At 45.3% G+C, this 17,799-nt stretch overlaps 1 protein-coding gene across 2 annotated transcripts in view; it reads left to right on the top strand.

Annotated features, from left to right (window-relative positions):
* The first annotated feature begins 9,324 nt into the window (after positions 1–9,324).
* Positions 9,325–17,799, top strand: part of LOC136844861 (uncharacterized) — a 302,711-nt gene continuing 294,236 nt past the window's right edge. For both annotated transcript variants that reach the window (XR_010854988.1, XM_067114105.1), the window contains exon 1: positions 9,325–9,462. The gene's annotated coding sequence lies outside the window, so the exon portion shown is untranslated. The remainder of the gene's footprint in view (positions 9,463–17,799) is intronic.

Genomic DNA, 17,799 nt, shown 5'->3' on the forward strand with positions numbered 1-17,799 from the left:
TTGCCCGTTCTCGTACGAAAATTTCCATATTTTGCAGGCTTGGATAGGGGTGACCGTGAATTAATCCTCAATTTGTAAGACTAATATGAATTGGTATGGTTACTGCATGCATCCGTGTAGAATTCATGTTCTGTATCGTGTACATTGTAGAGCCGTTGCAAAGCATACGACTGCTACATGCTCTGTTAATGCTATAAATGTCAGGAATTTGGTCATAGAGCAACAAATTGAAGAGATGACCAAGTTTGCCCAAGATGTGGTGAAAATCACAAATCAAATGAATGTGCTAGCATCAGCTTAAAGTGTAAAAATTTTGTAAAGAAAGGCCATAGTGATAAAAACATAAAACATATGATGGCAATAAGTGCATAGTATATAAAGAATATGTGTCAAAAGTAAAATATAATACGGATCATGGCTTTGACTAATAATCTTCTATGCAATTTTCTAAAAATGCTGTCCGTAGGAAATAAAACTAACATATTAGAAATCTTATAAATGATCACAATCTGGATATATGCATACTAACGGAGACTTTGCTAAGCAATAATGTAAGTGATTATCCTAAAATAAACGAAATGACGCCAGGGTCTCACAACGTTTACCATGTACCGAAAGAAAACAAAAACGGTGGTGGAGTGGGAATCTTTGTCAAAAAGTGTACAAAGTATATATGATGAATCAAAATGTGTTTAGTACGTTTGAATACATCAACACCAAAATTACACACATAAACAAATACATACAAATCATAACAGTTTATAAACCAGCAAGCATAAGTAAGAGACCGTTCTTAGACGAATTCAGTGACTCTCGACTTGTTTGTAAGGTGTCAAAGAAACGAGCAGGTAAAAGTTACTGCTACTTTATTACAGATCCAGGCAGCTTATATTGCGGCCGACTGACGCCGGGCCGTGAGAGACAATGGAATTGACTGTGACCTGAGGTCGAAACAATAAACAATAATATGCAGTGAACGAGTACAAATTACAATACAAAACATACAGAGCTACAATATGGATACAGTCTTGATGCCTGTGAATGAAGAAACATGTGATACACAATGTGTGACATTTGTATAAATACGCATAAAGTAAAAATGATTAAAATGCGTGACCTGGCACGTTTTAGGCGTGACTAATTGAGTTGAAGAAAATGGGAAGTCACCAAAGAAAACAAGCTCAGCGGAGACTTAATTAATGGCGCCGCCGAAACACTATCCTGGCGCCGATGTGGTGACTTTACAAATACTCCCCAAGACGAGGGACGCGCCTGACTAATCCCTGTATCTGCTGGGACGCTGAAGGGTGCCGCGGCTCTTGAAGATAACGGAAGGGCCTCCCGCCTGTGAGGCTGCTGGTTGGCGGTCCCTTCCTGGGGCGGCCGCGCCTGCGGGGTGAGGGCGTGCTGGAGTGCGGTTGAAGGCGGAAGGGTGCTGCGTCGCTGCCGGGACTCTCCGACAGGAAGGCGGGCTTTAACCGGTCTATGGAAACCCAGTCGTCCTTACCTGGGAGTGCCAGCTGGAACGCCTTGCTGTTTCGTTCCAGCACGCGGAAGGGTCCCCTGTAGGGCTTAGTTAGTGGTGGACGGACGGCGTCGACTCTGACGAAGACGTGGGTGGCGGATGACAGCTGTGGCGGGCATGAAGGTGGTTGCTTTGTCGATGTATGAGCGCCTGCAAGGGGGCGAACTTGCCGGCCACGTCGCGGAGCCTCTGCAGTGATGGGGAGTGGCGTTCATCCGTCACGAGCTCTCCCGGCACCACGAGGGGTTCCCCATAGGTTTGTTCAGCTGGCGGATGGGGTGCCGTCGGCTCTGGGGCGGTCCTCAACCCGAGGAGGACCCACGGCAGCTGATGTTTCAGTCCTGGCGGTGCAGCGGGCCATGAGGGATGACTTTAGGGACCTGTGGAACCGTTCACCAGGCCGTTGGCCGCTGGGTTGTACGCTGTGGTGGTGTGGTGCGTGGTTCCCAGCAGTTGAGCCAGGGCAGACCACAACTCGGAGAGGAAAGCGGGGCCTGTCGGTTGTGATGTGGTCCGGGACACCGAAGCGGCTAACCCAACTGGAGAGCAGGGCCTCGGCGCACGCAGCTGGCGGTGGCTTCTTGCATGGGTGTGGTCAGGCCACCTCGCCGAACGGTCTACCACCGTCAGGAGGTATCTGGATCCGCCTGATGGGGAAGGGCCGACGACGCCGATGTGGATGTGGCCGAAGCGGCGCCTGGCTGTGGGAACTCGCTTACCCCCGACTGCGTGTGACGACCCACCTTACTGGTCTGGCACTGCAGGCACTGTTTTGCCCAGGCCGTGGCGTCCTTTTGCACCCCGTGCCAGACGAACTTTTTGAAAGCAGTTTGGCCGTGGTCCCTGCCGGAGGGGTGAGAGGCCGTGAATTATGTCGTAATACCTGGCGGCGTGAGGCTGGAACCAAAGGGCGGGGCTGACCTGTGCTGATGTCACAGAGCAGGCTGGGGCCTTCGGGCGAGGGTCACGTCCGCCACTTGAGGGATGTGATGGCGGTGCGGTATGCTGGGGTTTCTGGGTCAGCGACCTGTTCTCTGGCAAGGTCCTGGTAATCTACACCAAGCTGCACTGCGTTCAACTCGACTCTGAGAGGGCGTCTGCTACGGATTTTTCTTGCGGGGAGGTACCTGACGGAACAGGTAAATTCGGCTATGGCTGAGAGGTGGCGCTGCTGTCTGAAGACCATGCGCCCCCTGCTTCGTGAAGGCGTGAACCAGTGGCTGGTGGTCTGTGAAGATTGTGAAGGCGTCCTCCAGGAGGAAGTTGAAGTGCCGAACCGCGCGGTACATCGCGCCAGAGTTCCCTGTCGAAGGTGCCAGCGGGTCTCTGGGACTGAACTTCTTGCTGAAGAAGGCGATGGGCTGGGGCGCCGTTGATGATTTGCTCCAGAACAGCACCGCAGGCGACGTTACTGGCGTCTGTCGTCAGCTGGGAGGGGGCCTTGGGATCTCTGGTGTGCCAAGGCGGTTGCCTTGGTGAGGGCGGCCTTCGTCGGGAAAAGGCCTGCTGCTGGCTGGGTCCCCAAGACAGGGACTGGTTGGCCTTTAGGACTGCCGTCAGGGGGCCGTGGTGCGCGCGATCCCGGGATGAACCGCCTGTAGAAGTTTACCATCCCAAGGAACTCCTGGACGGCCTTGATGGAGGTGGGTGTCGGGAACTTGGCCACGGCTGCTACTTTCGATGTAAGAGGGCGGACGCCTGTCGGAGACACCTCGTGACTCCAGGAATTCTGCTTTCTGGACGCCGAAGGTACACTTGTCGAAACGGACGACGAGGCCGTTCTCTTGGAGGCGCTGGAGGACTGCTTTGATGTGTCTCTGGTGTTCGCTGTGAGACCTGGAAAATATGAGAATGTCGTCATCGAGCAGACGCAGAATTTTAGGTCCCCAGGATGCTGTCCATGAGCTGCTGGAAGGTGGCCCCGGCGTTCCTCAGCCCGAAGGTGGAGAAGGCGAACACATAGGACCCGAAGGGCGTGATGATGGCTGTCTTTGGTATGTCCTCTGGCGCAACAGGTACCTGGAAATAAGATTTAAGAAGGTCCAATTTAGTGAATATTTTGGCCCCGTGAAAGGAGGCCGTGAGGTCTTGCATGTTGGGTAGAGGGTAGTGGTCGGGCTCTGTTGCAATGTTGAGCCGCCTGTAGTCGCCGCAGGGTCTCCAGGAGCCGTCCGGTTTCTGCACCATGTGGAGGGGGAGGCCCATGGACTGGAGGTTTTCCTGCAGATGCCCATCTGTTCCATCTCCGAATGCTTTTTCGCCTCCTGAAGGCGCTGAGGGGAAGCCTGCGGAACTTTCGCATGTGTCGGGGCCCTTTAGTCACTATATGGTGGTATATGCCGTGCTTGGCTGGGGCCCGGGGACTTGGCGAAGCTCGGGCTTAAATATCTCAGGGAACTCCGACAGTAGGTGTGCATACTGGTGGGGGCGACGGCGCTGATGGTGGGTCTGGGTCCCGCCGTTAATGGGAGAGACCGGCGGGAGTCGGTATCGAGGAGGCGCTTGCGCCCCACGTCGACTAGCAGGCCAAAGTGCGCCAGAAAATCGGCCCCCAGGAGTGGGGTTCCTACGTCCGCGACGATGAAGTCCCAGGAGTAACTCTGGCCAAGGATGGAGATCGACAGGAGCCTGGTGCCGAGGAGAGATGGGGTTCGTTGGCGGCCGTCAGGAAAGCGGCCGGGTCTGGTGTCTGGTTGCAGTCCTCTCTGGATGCTGGGAAGACCGATTTAAAGGCCCCTGTGTCGACCATCATCATCCTGCCGGAGACGGTGTCGCGGACATAAAAACCTACTGTTTTTGAGGCCCTGGGTTCTTCGGCTGCCATGGCGGCCTGTCCTGCTGGCCGCCGCCACCCCGCGTTTTTGAACGGGCGAATGAGCAGGGCGGCAGGCAGTTTTGGGCGTCCTTTCCGGAACCACTTGTGGTAGCGACAGAAGCCCGGGACCTCCATCTGCTGTGGTTCGGTGGACGTCTGTTGGCGATGGCGTTGACGGGCTGCTCTACGTCCTCTTCAGGCTGGACGGAGCTGACCGGCTGTGTGGCCGGTTTTAGCCGCAGAAGCCTTGACGAGTCTGTGAGGTGTTGCGCCGTCTCTATGAGGTCCTCGACAGGCATGGGGTAGGGGTGAGCGATCTGGTTGCGTACCTCGGGAGGAGTTGGCGAAGGTAGATTTCCCGTGTGAAGCTTATCTCCTGCTGCTTTGTGCCACCAAGTCTGGTAGTGACAGGAGATCTACGACCATGCCCCTAGCGTCTCTTGAATTGAGGTCGTGGCGTGGGTTTATGGCAGGTCGATAGCACGGGCGGCCCGCTCGGCGATGGGCAGGAGCAAGCTTCGAGGAGGAACTTTTTGTGGTGCTGTATGTGAGGTGTGTGTTTGGTGCACTCGCGAGATGAGTTTTCTGTACACGTCCTCCGGAAGGGCGTTGAGCACTGTGTCGGCCTGTAGGATTTCGTCCGCAGGTCGCGATTCTGAAGTGGCTCTCCACCCTGCGCGCAGCCACATCGATGGGTTCCCCTGCGAAACGGCGCAGCTTTACGGTGAGGGCGGCCCGCGATTGTGTTGCCCGGCCGTCGTGTGTTCGGGCGCTGGTGTGGAGTTGCGGGAGGGCCTCGGCGCGGGGCAGGCGCGGTGTGATGGGAGGTAGGTAAACCTCGAGTCCGCGGGGTCCACGTTTAACTGCCTGAAGGAGGGATATCGCGCCCATGCTCGCTCCTTTGACCCCTTACTGGAGTGGGGTACTCGCATCAGTACGCACTTTCGTGCGCCGTGTGGTTCCGCTTAGTGATGCTGGTGGGGTACGCCGACGAGAGTCAGCGCGCCAAACGCTGGTTACAGCGCGTGTTTAGGCCGCTAAGAGCGTTTTTGGAGAAATCCTGGAGCCAAGACTAAGTCGCGTGTGAGTCCGCTAATGGCTCCGGGATACTCCAGGGGTCACCACTGTAAGGTGTCAAAGAAACGAGCAGGTAAAAGTTACTGCTACTTTATTACAGATCCAGGCAGCTTATATTGCTGCGGCGACTGACGCCGGGTCGCGAGAGACAATGGAATTGACTGTGACCTGAGGTCAAAACAATAAACAATAATATGCAGTGAACGAGTACAAATTACAATACAAAACAACAGAGCTACAATATGGATACAGTCTTGATGCCTGTGAATGAAGAAACATGTGATACACAATGTGTGACATTTGTATAAATACGCATAAAGTAAAAATGATTAAAATGCGTGACCTGGCACGTTTTAGGCGTGACTAATTGAGCTTGAAGAAAATGGGAAGTCACCAAAGAAAACAAGCTCAGCGGAGACTTAATTAATGGCGCCGCCGAAACACTATCCTGGCGCCGATGTGGTGACTTTACATGTTAGCTGATAACGAAAATATATTGATTTGTGGTGACTTCAACCTAAATCTAGATGATAACGATAACAAAGATGTCAAAGAATTTATAGTTACTTGAATGCCACTACCTTGTAAATGTTGTGAAAAAACCGACATCATTATTAAACCATACCATTGACCTAGTGACACAAAACAAAAACAACGCGATTGCGAGTGATATACAAGTTGAGCCTAAATGTGTGATATCTCCAATACATAAACTAATTATATTTAATATAAATATCTGGAAAGGCTATAAACTAAAAAAAAAACTATCACTTACAGAAACAAAATCAACTTTAAAGCTGACGAATTTATTGTTGACAGCATAAAGAAAATAAGAGAAACAAGCCAGGAGTGCAGGTGTAATTTGAGGAATACCTTAATAGGCGACCAGGTATGTGTAAGCGGACGTCAAGCTACAACGACAAATGTCCAGAAGTAACAAGGCAAATGATGGTTAAAGAAAATGCCAGATGGTTTAACAGTGAATTACGTGAAGTTAAGAAAAAGAAAAGAAAAATGGAAGATCTATGGAAAAGATCGAAAAAATCAAGTAGTGAAAACTGGCCACTGTATTAAACAGCCGGAAATCAGCACAACGACTTGATTATGAAAATCAAGAAAATATATTTCAGTAAAATGGTTAGTGTAGAGAAAAATCCCCCCAAAATCCGTGACAATTTAGCCTAACTCATGAAAGGAAAAGTTCACCTGATGTAACTAGTGACTACAAAAACCTGGCCAATCACTCTGTGAACTACTTTGAAGCAAAAATTGAAAGAATCTTTTCATAATTTAGGTGAGGAGGTCCTCCTGATCTCCCCAGTGATCACCATGAGAAATAGCAAGTTCAGTAAGTGTTAAGATGTAAACTCAAATTAATTATTTTACTTGAAGAGTATGTTTAAAGGTGTTATACTCATTTACTATGTTGGGAATGGTGCTTTATATTGTTGATGCCTTTTATATTGAAGGTCCCTATTGTTATTTTTTTTCATGCGCTGCCATCTTGTGGAAAGTCTTGTAAATAGAGTTGAGAATAAAGGCGCATACCGGAAGAACATAAGTTTAAGTTGATCCTCGCATTTTATACTTATATTTGCCAAAATGGTGGACGTAAACGCAACAGTAAGTTTAAAGAACTAAACACGAATGACTTTGAAAAAACGATGAGAGAAGTAAGTAACACCTACAGTGTTACACCTACAGGTCATTATCACCTACAGTGATAATGACCCGTTTCTCATAAGTTATTTAAAAGAGGCAAAAATCTTTGATCAGTTGCGGGAGCTAGTTTTTGATGTTGTCAGAATTAATTTAGCGCAGGCATCCTTCCCAAATAGCGAAAAGCTTGCTTGTATAAAGCCGGCCTATAAAGGAAAAGGCGATACAGAAAATCTAAGCTTCTATAGACCAATATCAAACCTCTCGTACTTATCAAAACTTATAGAAACGGAAGTTCACAAACGAACGTGGAAACTTGAAACAACTCAACATTATACCTGATGATCAGTTAGCGTACAGAAAAATGCCACTCAACAGAGACTATATTATGAGCAACTATAAATGAATATGGTAAAAATTATAGCAAATGGAAAATGTGGCATCCTGTTATGCTTGACCTAAGTGCAGCACTTGACACAGTTGACCACAATCTGCTGCTTGAAGACCTTAGAGCAGTAGGCATCGAAGATAATGTATACAAGTGGAACAAAAGCTACTTAGAAAACAGAAAGGTTACAGTGGTTATATCAAGTGTGAAATCAGAAAAGAAAGAACTAACTAAAGGAGTGTCCCAAGGCAGCGTTCTGGGTCCACTGCTATTTGGCATTTACACAATTAAACTATCTAGAATTCTAAATAAGCACAAGGTTAAGTATAAACTGTATGCTGATGATACTCAGTTCTGTTTTCCTGTCGAAACGGTAGAAGACGCCATTAGTAAAATTGATGCAATAATGAAAGATATCCAAAAATGGATGTCGGCGAAGAAATTGCAACTTAATGAAGACAAAACTGAGTGTATGCTATTTGGATCTGATAGTGCACTTCAAAAATATGAACACTTCAAAAGAATTCGTCAGCAGTAAATATTGCAGCGGCAGTGAGGAACTTAGGAGTATATATTGATAATAAATTGTCGATGAAGAACCATATATTGCATATTATAAAAACCTGTAACTATTATATTAGAAGCATTGCATTTATCAGAAAATACCTAAACGAAGATACTCTGAAAACAGCAATTTGCAACCAAATACTTTCGAGGCTTGACTACTGCAATGCAACGTTATATACTACGGTCTCCCTAACTGCCTGTTAAGAAAATTGCAAGGAGTGTAAATAGAGCCGCCAGATTAAGAAAGGACTGTTCCCGTGATAACCCCAGTACTAATTGAGCTACATTGGCATTAGCTCCCAGTAAAAGCAAGAACAGAATGTAAAATGCTTCTTACAGTCTTCAAAACACTAAAATATGGTGAGCCAACATATCTGAGAAACTGCTTAAGCTTCTTTAGACCTGAAATGAATATTGTAATCAGACTTGCAATTTGCTTCATTTGCCCATCTGATTACAATATTCATTTCAGGTCTAAAGAAGCTTAAGCAGTTTCTCAGATATGTTGGCTCACCATATTTTAGTGTTTTAAAGACTAAGAAGTAGGCTATTTCATATTCTATTCTTGCTTATACTGGGAGCCAATGTAACTCAATTCGTGCTGAGGTTATTCTATCACGGGGAACATAGTCCTTTATTAATCTGGCGGTTCTATTTTGTCTCCTGGCAATTTGTAAGCCAGGCGAGAGAGCATTTGTACATTGCACACCAAGACTATACAACAAAATACCGCCTGAAGTGAAGATCATACAAGAAGAAATCAGATTTAAAAAAAGAACTAAAGCCTCTTCCATTCTGCAGCTACGATACTGACGAGAAAACACTAAAAGACAATAATTGTAAAATATAGGAGGCATCTTATTTTGAAAAAGCACAAGGGTCCTCCAGAGAGGGAATCATCCCTGTGGAGGGCCGCACATAAAACCAAACAAAGTGAACAAATGTACTTGCAATCGAATATTTCAGCTACAACAGATATTGCGAAGGGGCTACCATCAGAAAGCCCGTTTTAATTTGGTCAAGAAAAATGGTATAGAATTTCACATGACTTACACTAATTTACACACAGTGTTGGTTGCTGGGCAGTGTTCCCAGATCTTTTACCAGCTAAATGATAAAGAAACAGATTCTACATCTTTACAGCTTAAAATGAGAGCTTATGTTGTTAACTGCGCAGTGCTTAAAACATATGAATATTGACCTTGCAAAATTATATAACCATTTAAGTGATCTGTGTAAGCGCTGAAAGATTTCAATAATCATAAAGGGGCTTTCAAAAGCTGGCCTGGCACTGGCAGTACTGTCGTAGTCGAGACTCGAGAGCACGGAACTGTGATGTCGTATAGTACAAACGGTGTTGACAATGGTTAAGTAGGGAGCTGCGAAAGGCTACGCGCATTTTTACGCAAGATATATGTTGTATAAGTCAAGGTAATATGACCATATCTCAGTTTGACACTGCTTTTGTAATGCGTGAGGAACGTGGTTTTGCTGGGTAGAGAACATTTGATCCCTCACCAGCCTACTATGGAACAGCTTATCTCGGTTCCTAGACCCTGATAGGCAGCCCATCGCTCTAGCCTACCTTTGTAGGCTACTCAGTTAGGTTTAGCCAAGCCTGCTGAGCAGGCATAGGGTATGTTAGCAGAAATGGTGAATTTCCTGTTGTCCGGTAGGCAGATAGGGTAGCCGTCCTTTTGAGAGGAGAGCTTCAGTATCGCTTTCGTGAAAGGTGAGGCAGGCTAGAAGGTAGCCTAGGCTACTCGAGGCTCTCCTCGCCAAGCAGAGGTTAGGCTAGATGTGAGGCGAGACAGCCTACCAGTCCAGTCCTCAAAGCCGAAAACACCTCTATGATAATGATAAACCTCGCCTCCTAGACTGATAGTGACTGCTAGACTAGGCTAATATGACACAAAGTAGTCTAGGTAGTTGCTTAGTGTAGCCTATTGGTAGTTTACAGTTTAGTTGGCCAGGCCACGCAACACTCTGCCCGGACTACAATCACTCCACCAAGGTAAGTAGTTCCACGACCCGACCCTGCTCACGACCCCACGCTTTCTGGGGGGGTCCAGGGGGAGCGAAGTCCCCACGACCAGGTTAGATCACACTGCCCTATGTTAGGTTAGGTTGGTTACATCTGGTTAGGTCAGGACCTGGCACTATAGGAAAAGTTTGTCTTGTTTGTATTCGTCCCGCCAGTTTCCCTAGTCGGAACCTACACGACAGCCTTTGCCAACTAAACTGTAGGCGCCCTAGCCTAGGTTGTTATGGTAACTGAAAATTCTTAGCTTAGGCCAGAGATGGGCCACCCATGGCGCAAAGTCTGGTAGTTATATGGAAGAGCACAGCACAGAGATAGCCTGCTGGGTAATTTTTCGGAAGACTCCAGCCAGCCATTTCGGAAGGTTCCAGCCAGCCATTTTTGCATGAAAAACAATTTTGGGTTTTCATACAAAAATAGCTAGGAAATGATAGGGCACTAAAAGAACTTAAAAATACTAACCTAACTAACGTAGGGGTGTTGACTGGTTATAATTTTGCCGTAGTAGATATGGAGGGGGTGGGGGGCTGGTATTGTCTTACCTTATAAGTCGAATTTGATTCATTATTTTTCTCTGTTGTTAAGCATATGCGAATGTCATATATTGAGATGAAATTTATTGTTTGATGTGTTTTACCCAAGAAAAATATAAATTATAATATTGGAGGTGGGTGGAGTCTTACGAAAAATAACGGCCTATTGTTTATTTTTAAGTTTTTTGACTGAGCAATATCGAAAATGGTGTATTTTAGGCTATTTCCCTTGATGCAGTACAGTTGACATAACTTGATAAATTTTCCCAAATTAATGTGAGAAATTTTTATACTCAGAACAGCTCCATGGGATTCTATGTTTAGTACAGTCATTCTCAAATCTGACGATTGATTCTTTTTGTACCATCAAAAATCTCAGTCCCAGTAGGGTTAAACATTTTATTTTCGGTACATGTTGTTAAGATTGCAGATTCACAACTAACACTATTTTCTATATGGATATATGAATATGATCTCTCATGCATTGGTATAATTCATAATCTATGTGACGTGAATTATTTTTTTTTTACATTGTTTAGCTGAAAGTACAATGGACCCTATGACCTCATTATAGTGAACCTTGAGGGTGTTTATTTGCTTTATATCCATAATGCAAACCCTTAACTTGCTATAGCCTCATTAGAGTTAACCCTTATACTTTGTGTGCGTCATGCAGGGAGCATGATTGCAGTTAATTAGTCCATGCTGCGAGTATCTTGTCTGGCCTTCTGAACGATGAGTGAAGTTTGGCTGGGAGGGAGAGAGAGAGAGAGTTAGGTTTTTCCTGTGCCATAGGATTGCAATTCTCCACTGATGACACAGAATTCTATGTTTTCTTCTTGCCCCCAACAAACTTCTACCTGCTGTTACTACTCTTAAGGGAGTGGTTTTCTCCTTTAACCCTCTAACTCCGAGCCTGTATTTACAAAAGTGTCTGTCGTATGCCGGCGGCGTTCAGGAGTTAGTGCCTAAGCGGAAAAAAGTTTTTTTTTTCAAAAATCACAGCACACTTAGTTTTTAAGATTAAGAGTTCATTTTTGGCTCCTTTTTTTGTCATTGCAACTATCAGAAATGAAAAAAAATATCATTATCATATATAAATATTGAAATATATGACCAAAAAAAAAAAATTTTCATATGAAATTATATACAAATCGCGCTGTGAGCAAAACGGTTAAAGCTAACGAGTTTTTTTTTTTTATTGTACACTAAATTGCAATGATTTTGGTATATAACAAATTGTAAAACGATCAGAGCAACACAGAGAAAATATTATCACAAATGATGCATGAATTCAGAACACGCAGACGTAAAAAAAAGTTTTTTTTTTTCAAAAATTCACCATAAATCGAAATATTGTGCTAGAAACTTCCCGTTTGTTGCAAAATGAGGGTAAATGATTGAATATTATAGAATGTAAGTGTTTTAGCTTACAATTGCAGTTTTTTGACCATTTCGGTCGAGTTAAAGTTGACCTAAAGTAGATTTTTTCTATTTATCTTGATTTATATGAAAATTTTTCAAAACTGATAAAAGCTACAACCATGAGTTATTTTTGGTTGTATTCTACATGAAATTGCGTACATTTCCATATAAAACTTTATGTAACGACTAAAATAAAACGTGCAAACATTACGACAAAGTGATTTAAAAGAATTTCTGAGATGTTCGCCGAGTTACTGCCCGGACGTAAGGAAAAAGTTTTCTTCAAAAAATTCACCATAAATCGAAATATTGTGCTAGAGACTTCCAGTTTGTTGCAAAATGAAGGTACATGATTGAATATTACTGGAATGTAAGAGTTTTAGCTTACAATTGCGTTTTTCTATCATTTCGGTCGAGTTAAAGTTGACCGAAGGTTGAAATTTTGGCACTTATCATGATTTATATGAAAATATTTCAAAACTGATAAAAGATACAACCATGAGTTATTTTCTTTTGTATTCTACATGAAATTGTGCACATTTTCATATATAAAACTTTATGTAAAGACTAATATAAAACAGTGCAAACATTACGACAAAGTGACGAAAGAATTTCTGAGATGTTCGCCGAAGTTACACATGCGGACGTAAGGAAAAGTTTTTTTTTTTTTAAATTCACCATAAATCGAAATATTGTGCTAGAGACTTCCTGTTTGTTGCAAAGTGAAGGTACATGATTGAATATTACTAGAATGTAAGAGTTTTAGCTTACAATTGCGTTTTTCGACCATTTCGGTCCAGTTAAAGTTGACCGAAGGTTGAAATTTTGGCAGTTATCGTGATTTATATGGAAATATTTAAAAACTGATAAAAGCTACAACCATGAGTTATTTTCTGTTGTATTCTACATGAAATTGCGCACATTTCCATATATAAAACTTTATGTAACGACTAATATAAACCGGTGCAAACATTACGACAAAGTGACGAAAGAATTTCTGAGATGTTCGGCAGAGTTAGCACGCGCGGACGTAAGGGAAAAGTTTTTTCAAAAATTCACCATAAATCGAAATATTGTGCTAGAGACTTCCAATTTGTTGCAAAATTAAGGTACATGACTGAATATTACTAGAATGTAAGAGTTTTAGCTTACAATTCTTTTTCGACGATTTCGGTCGAGTCAAAGTTGACCAAGGTTGAAATTTTGGCACTTATCGTGATTTATATGGAAATATTTCAAAACTGATAGAAGCTACAACCATGAGTTATTTTCATGTATTATTATTTCCATATATAAAACTTTATGTAATGACTAATATAAACCGTGCAAACATTACGACAAAATGACGAAAGAATTTCTGAAATTTTTGGCGAAAGTTACAGCGGAGGAAGGAAAAGTTTTTTTCAAAATTCACCATAAATCGAAATATTGTGCTAGAGACTTCCAATTTGTTGCAAAATGAAGGTAAATGATTTAATATTACTAGAATGTAAGAGTTTTAGCTTACAATTGCGTTTTTCGACATTTCGGTCGAGTCAAAGTTGACCGAAGGTTGAAATTTTTTGTAGTCGACGTACGGTACGCCCACTCGGCACCCAACAGACAATTTTAGTCGACTTACGATACGTCCAGTCAGTGTTTAAGGGTTAATGTCTCCAATTGCTTCGTCGGTAGAGAGCCAACCTAGGGGAATGGTTGACTGGCTTGACTTCTCTTTGGCAGTCTCTGTTTGCTGGAAGGGGGAATTATCCTCCTCAGGACAAAGAGAGATTGCTTCTTTAACCCGACTTGTTTTTTCAACTATTGTGGAGCCCAAGGGACTTTGGAAGGATATGGGATCTCTCGCTAATAGTACCTGCGATACTGCAACTCCCGCTGCCTGTAACACGGGAACTTCTGATGCCTGTAGCAAGAGAGAATGCTTATTGCACAGGAGCTGCCTAGGTCCCATGCAGTACCAGTCCTGGAAATTCTTTTTTCTCTGACAGGTAAGGTCACCAGTCTACAGACCCGGTTTGACCTAAAGGGAGAGAGGGAGTCCAGAGAGTGCAGGCGCTCACAGTGCAAGGGACCCAGAACATTGACAGACCAGCAGTAGAAGTCGAAGAAGAGGAATCGAGAATTATCATCGTCATCTTCGCCTTCATCGTAGTGTGCTGTCACTCCTTCCCCCTTCTTCTTCCAAAGCTAGCAAGCAGAGGAAGAAGAAAGCTGCCTCTCCTTCTACTGCTGCATGGGGTTCCATGGAACCCTGTGACACCAGTACCAGTCCTGGGAAGTCACCTTCACTGACTGGTAAAGGTCCTTCTTCCATTGCATAGGGCTCCACGGACCCCCATGTCACCAATACTTGTTCCGGGAATTCACCTTCCCGGTCAGTAAAGATCCTTCTACCATTGCACAGGGTTCCACAGACCCCATGTCATTGGTACTGGTCCCAGGAATTAACCTTCCTGGCCGGTAGGATCTTTGTACCGCCGCACAAGTCCCATGGACCCGTGTCACGGGAGAACAGGTGCACAGGGTACCACGGACCCATGTGTCACCGGGTACCAGTCCTGGGAATTCACCTTCCCGGACCGGTAAGTGCCCTTCTATCATTGCACGGGTTCCATGGACCCCTGTGACACCAGAGTATTAGTAAAGGCCCTTCTACTGCTGCATAGGATTCCACAGACCCCGTGGCACCGGTACTTGTCCAGGGAATTCACCTTCCTTAGCCAGTAAGAGTCCTTCTACCATTGCACAGGGTTCCATGGACCCCTGTGACACCAGTACTGGTCCCAGAAATGTTTTTTTTTTTTTACTGGACCAGTGAGGGTAGAAGTCGAAGAGAATTGAGAATCATCGTCATCTTCACCTTCATTTTTGTTATGTGCTGTCATCTCCCCTTCTTCCAAAGCTAGTAAATGGAGGAGGAAGAAGGCTGCCTCTTCCAGCCATAGGAGTCCCTTAGGCTCCTGACGGCCGGGATCTCTTGCTAGAGGTACTACCTGTACAGCAGCTCTCGATTTGCCCAACTGGCACAGGAACACCCACTTCCCGGGATTACACGGACCCTGGTACAACGGGTACCGCCTGGGAATACATCCCAGTCTGGTAAAGGTCCCCTGTCTACGGACCCAGGCCCTACCCAGCGAGATTGAGTGAGTTCAGAGCATGTAAGCACTCACTTACCGCCTGTCCGCTCCCATACGCTTCTGTACGGGAACGTTGCAACGGTCCCAGAATGGTGGCACTGGCCTACTATTCCGCTCACCTGGGGAAGACAAGAGGAGATGCCCTACCCAATCATCTACTGTAGAGGCCTCAGCTTCTAAGAAATCGTAGTGCATCTTTGGGTCAGCCCCCATCCACTCGTGTGATCGGGATTGCTCCTTCTAAACCCATATGGCTGTCGCCACCACGAAGTTGACGACTGCCCGCGCCTTACTCACCCACCAGGCAGCCCCAGCAGGTACAGTAAGGGTATGAGGTATCTCTCACCTTTTCCCTCCATCTCTCAGAATTATTTTCCAGGAACCAGACAGGCCTAGGCTCGGGACTGGGAATATACACGCCCCATCCCTTCCTGGCCACGGAAGCATTCATTCTGATTCTGTCCGCAGACCAGACCGGTCGTATGCTCAAGTGGTAGAGTGATCACCAGGGGACTCTGGCGGAATTTTCGAAGATCGTCCGTTTGACACACCGGTTTAACAACCTCTAGGAAGAGACTATGGCTTTCCCCGTAGACCCGTCACCTATCGAAGCTTTCCAAAAGAACCCAAAGTCTCGATGGACTTGCCATGGTCACAAGTTGCCAAAGAGGTCTTGGGCCATGTGAATTTTCTTATATATGAACAGGACAGCTCACCTAGGTTTAGATTGTGCAAGACAGTTCCTCAGCCTCTCATTCACCAGAGCGATACTTCATTATCTCGGAGAGTCCTTTGCTGACCAAGCAAGTTGACCTGGACCTGGTTTGCCTGTGTCCTGGTCTGTCATTGGACCGCCTCCATGCAGAGGGAGTTGCCCTGTCACAGCAGGAGGCAGCAGCAATGGAATCAACTGCCATGGCAGCATTCCAGACTGTCTCCTGCATTGATCTTTGGTCTCTTGCAGTGACCAAGAACGCTTCTTCCTCTTCAGGTTCTCATAATTCCAAGGGGAAGCCACATTTGGGAGGCTGATGCTGTCTGGAGGTAGAGCCCTCTCCTACCTAGCCCACCAGACAGCTAACCCTGGGCAGACCTGATGCTCAAGAGGAGAGTCGCTGTCTTGATTCAGGTCACCAGGTTTGTCAATTCCAAGTCGGCATTGGCACTCAGGAACAACCTGTGGGTTCTGCTTCCCTCTTCCCTAGGCAGTGTTCAAGACCTCGAGGTCTTCACATGACAGTGCACCCCTACCTTTCGGTCAGGCAAGCTCTTCCTTCTCGTGTCCTAGGAAGTATCAAGTTTCCAAGTTTCCAAGGCACCTTGCAAGAACACCCAGTCTTCTGCCCCTGCGAAGGAGGGGCAAAGCAGCAGCGCTCTGTTCAGCTCCCTGCCCATCCTGGGAAAAGGGCAAGGGTAAGAAGAAAGGGAAGGACACTGGTATGATGCTTGTCTCCCACCTGCTGCCATTGATTGGGGGTACAATGGACCCCCGCCTATTCACAGTTCCGAATTGCAGCTTCACCTATTCGTGGATATCTCCATGGAACATATATACACATTATTCCTGAAACTCGTTGGGCTAAAATGCCACCTTCAGTTTCAGAATACTGATGTGGAAGTGTCTGTCGTCACTGCCGAGCTGGTTGTTACTGTTGACAGGAATAACTGCGCTGCCTCTCTGAACTTGCTGATGTACTCAAGTCTCAGGGGTAGACTCTAGTTGCTGCTGTATTTACCTGCTTGCCCAGGTCCTTATGCTCTGCTTGGGTGTGAGAGAGGACTTCTTGAAACTGAACAGGACTTTCAAGTTGCGACAAAATTCGAGAAGGCTGTCTCTGTCCTGGATTAACTGGAGGATGGGTGTTCAAAAATATGCATCCTAAAGTCCACTGAAAGCATGAAGTCGAACTCCCTGATAGCATCGAGTACTGACTGGTGAATGAATTGTCTGGGAGGAAGGTTGATGACTGGTCTCCAGCCACCCTTCATCTTCTCTACAAGAAAAGGCAGCTGTAAAACTCCTGAGACTGATCTGTCCCGACTTCTACAGCACTTTCTTCAGCATCACCTTTATTTCTTCCGTCTCCTTAGTAAATATCTTCTGAAGCAAAAAATATATATATATATTTGTTGCTGAAGAATCTCTGAGCCAACAATTTTGCACTCAAAGTAATAAGAAGGAATTCATTCTATTCTTCATGTAGAAATTCATTCTATTCTTCATGTAACCAGTAAAATACATACACTATTAAAAACTACATTTTGTATTCAAAACACACGCACTTATGTCATCGTCAGCTTCTCTGAGCAAAAGTTCTTTCTCCGACGGAATACAGCTAAAACCTGATTAGCTGGCTGGTTGCCGTGGAGATCTGCTAGCCAGTGACAGCCCTCTATTTCTGTTCTATTTGTAGACATATGTTGTGACGGCACAAAGTTTGAACATTGCCATGATCGTGATTATTTGACTGCTGATGGCAAAAATTACTCAATAATTTGCTTTATATAATTGTTTCTTCATGAAAACATGAATTCAACAATAATTTTAACTTAATATAGTGGTATGAAAAAATCCCACAACAGTCTGTTGTGGTGAGGCATCATCACTTGTGAATCCTATTCTAGACTG

Source organism: Macrobrachium rosenbergii, chromosome 13, assembly GCF_040412425.1.
Source record: "Macrobrachium rosenbergii isolate ZJJX-2024 chromosome 13, ASM4041242v1, whole genome shotgun sequence".
Lineage (NCBI taxonomy): Eukaryota > Metazoa > Arthropoda > Malacostraca > Decapoda > Palaemonidae > Macrobrachium > Macrobrachium rosenbergii.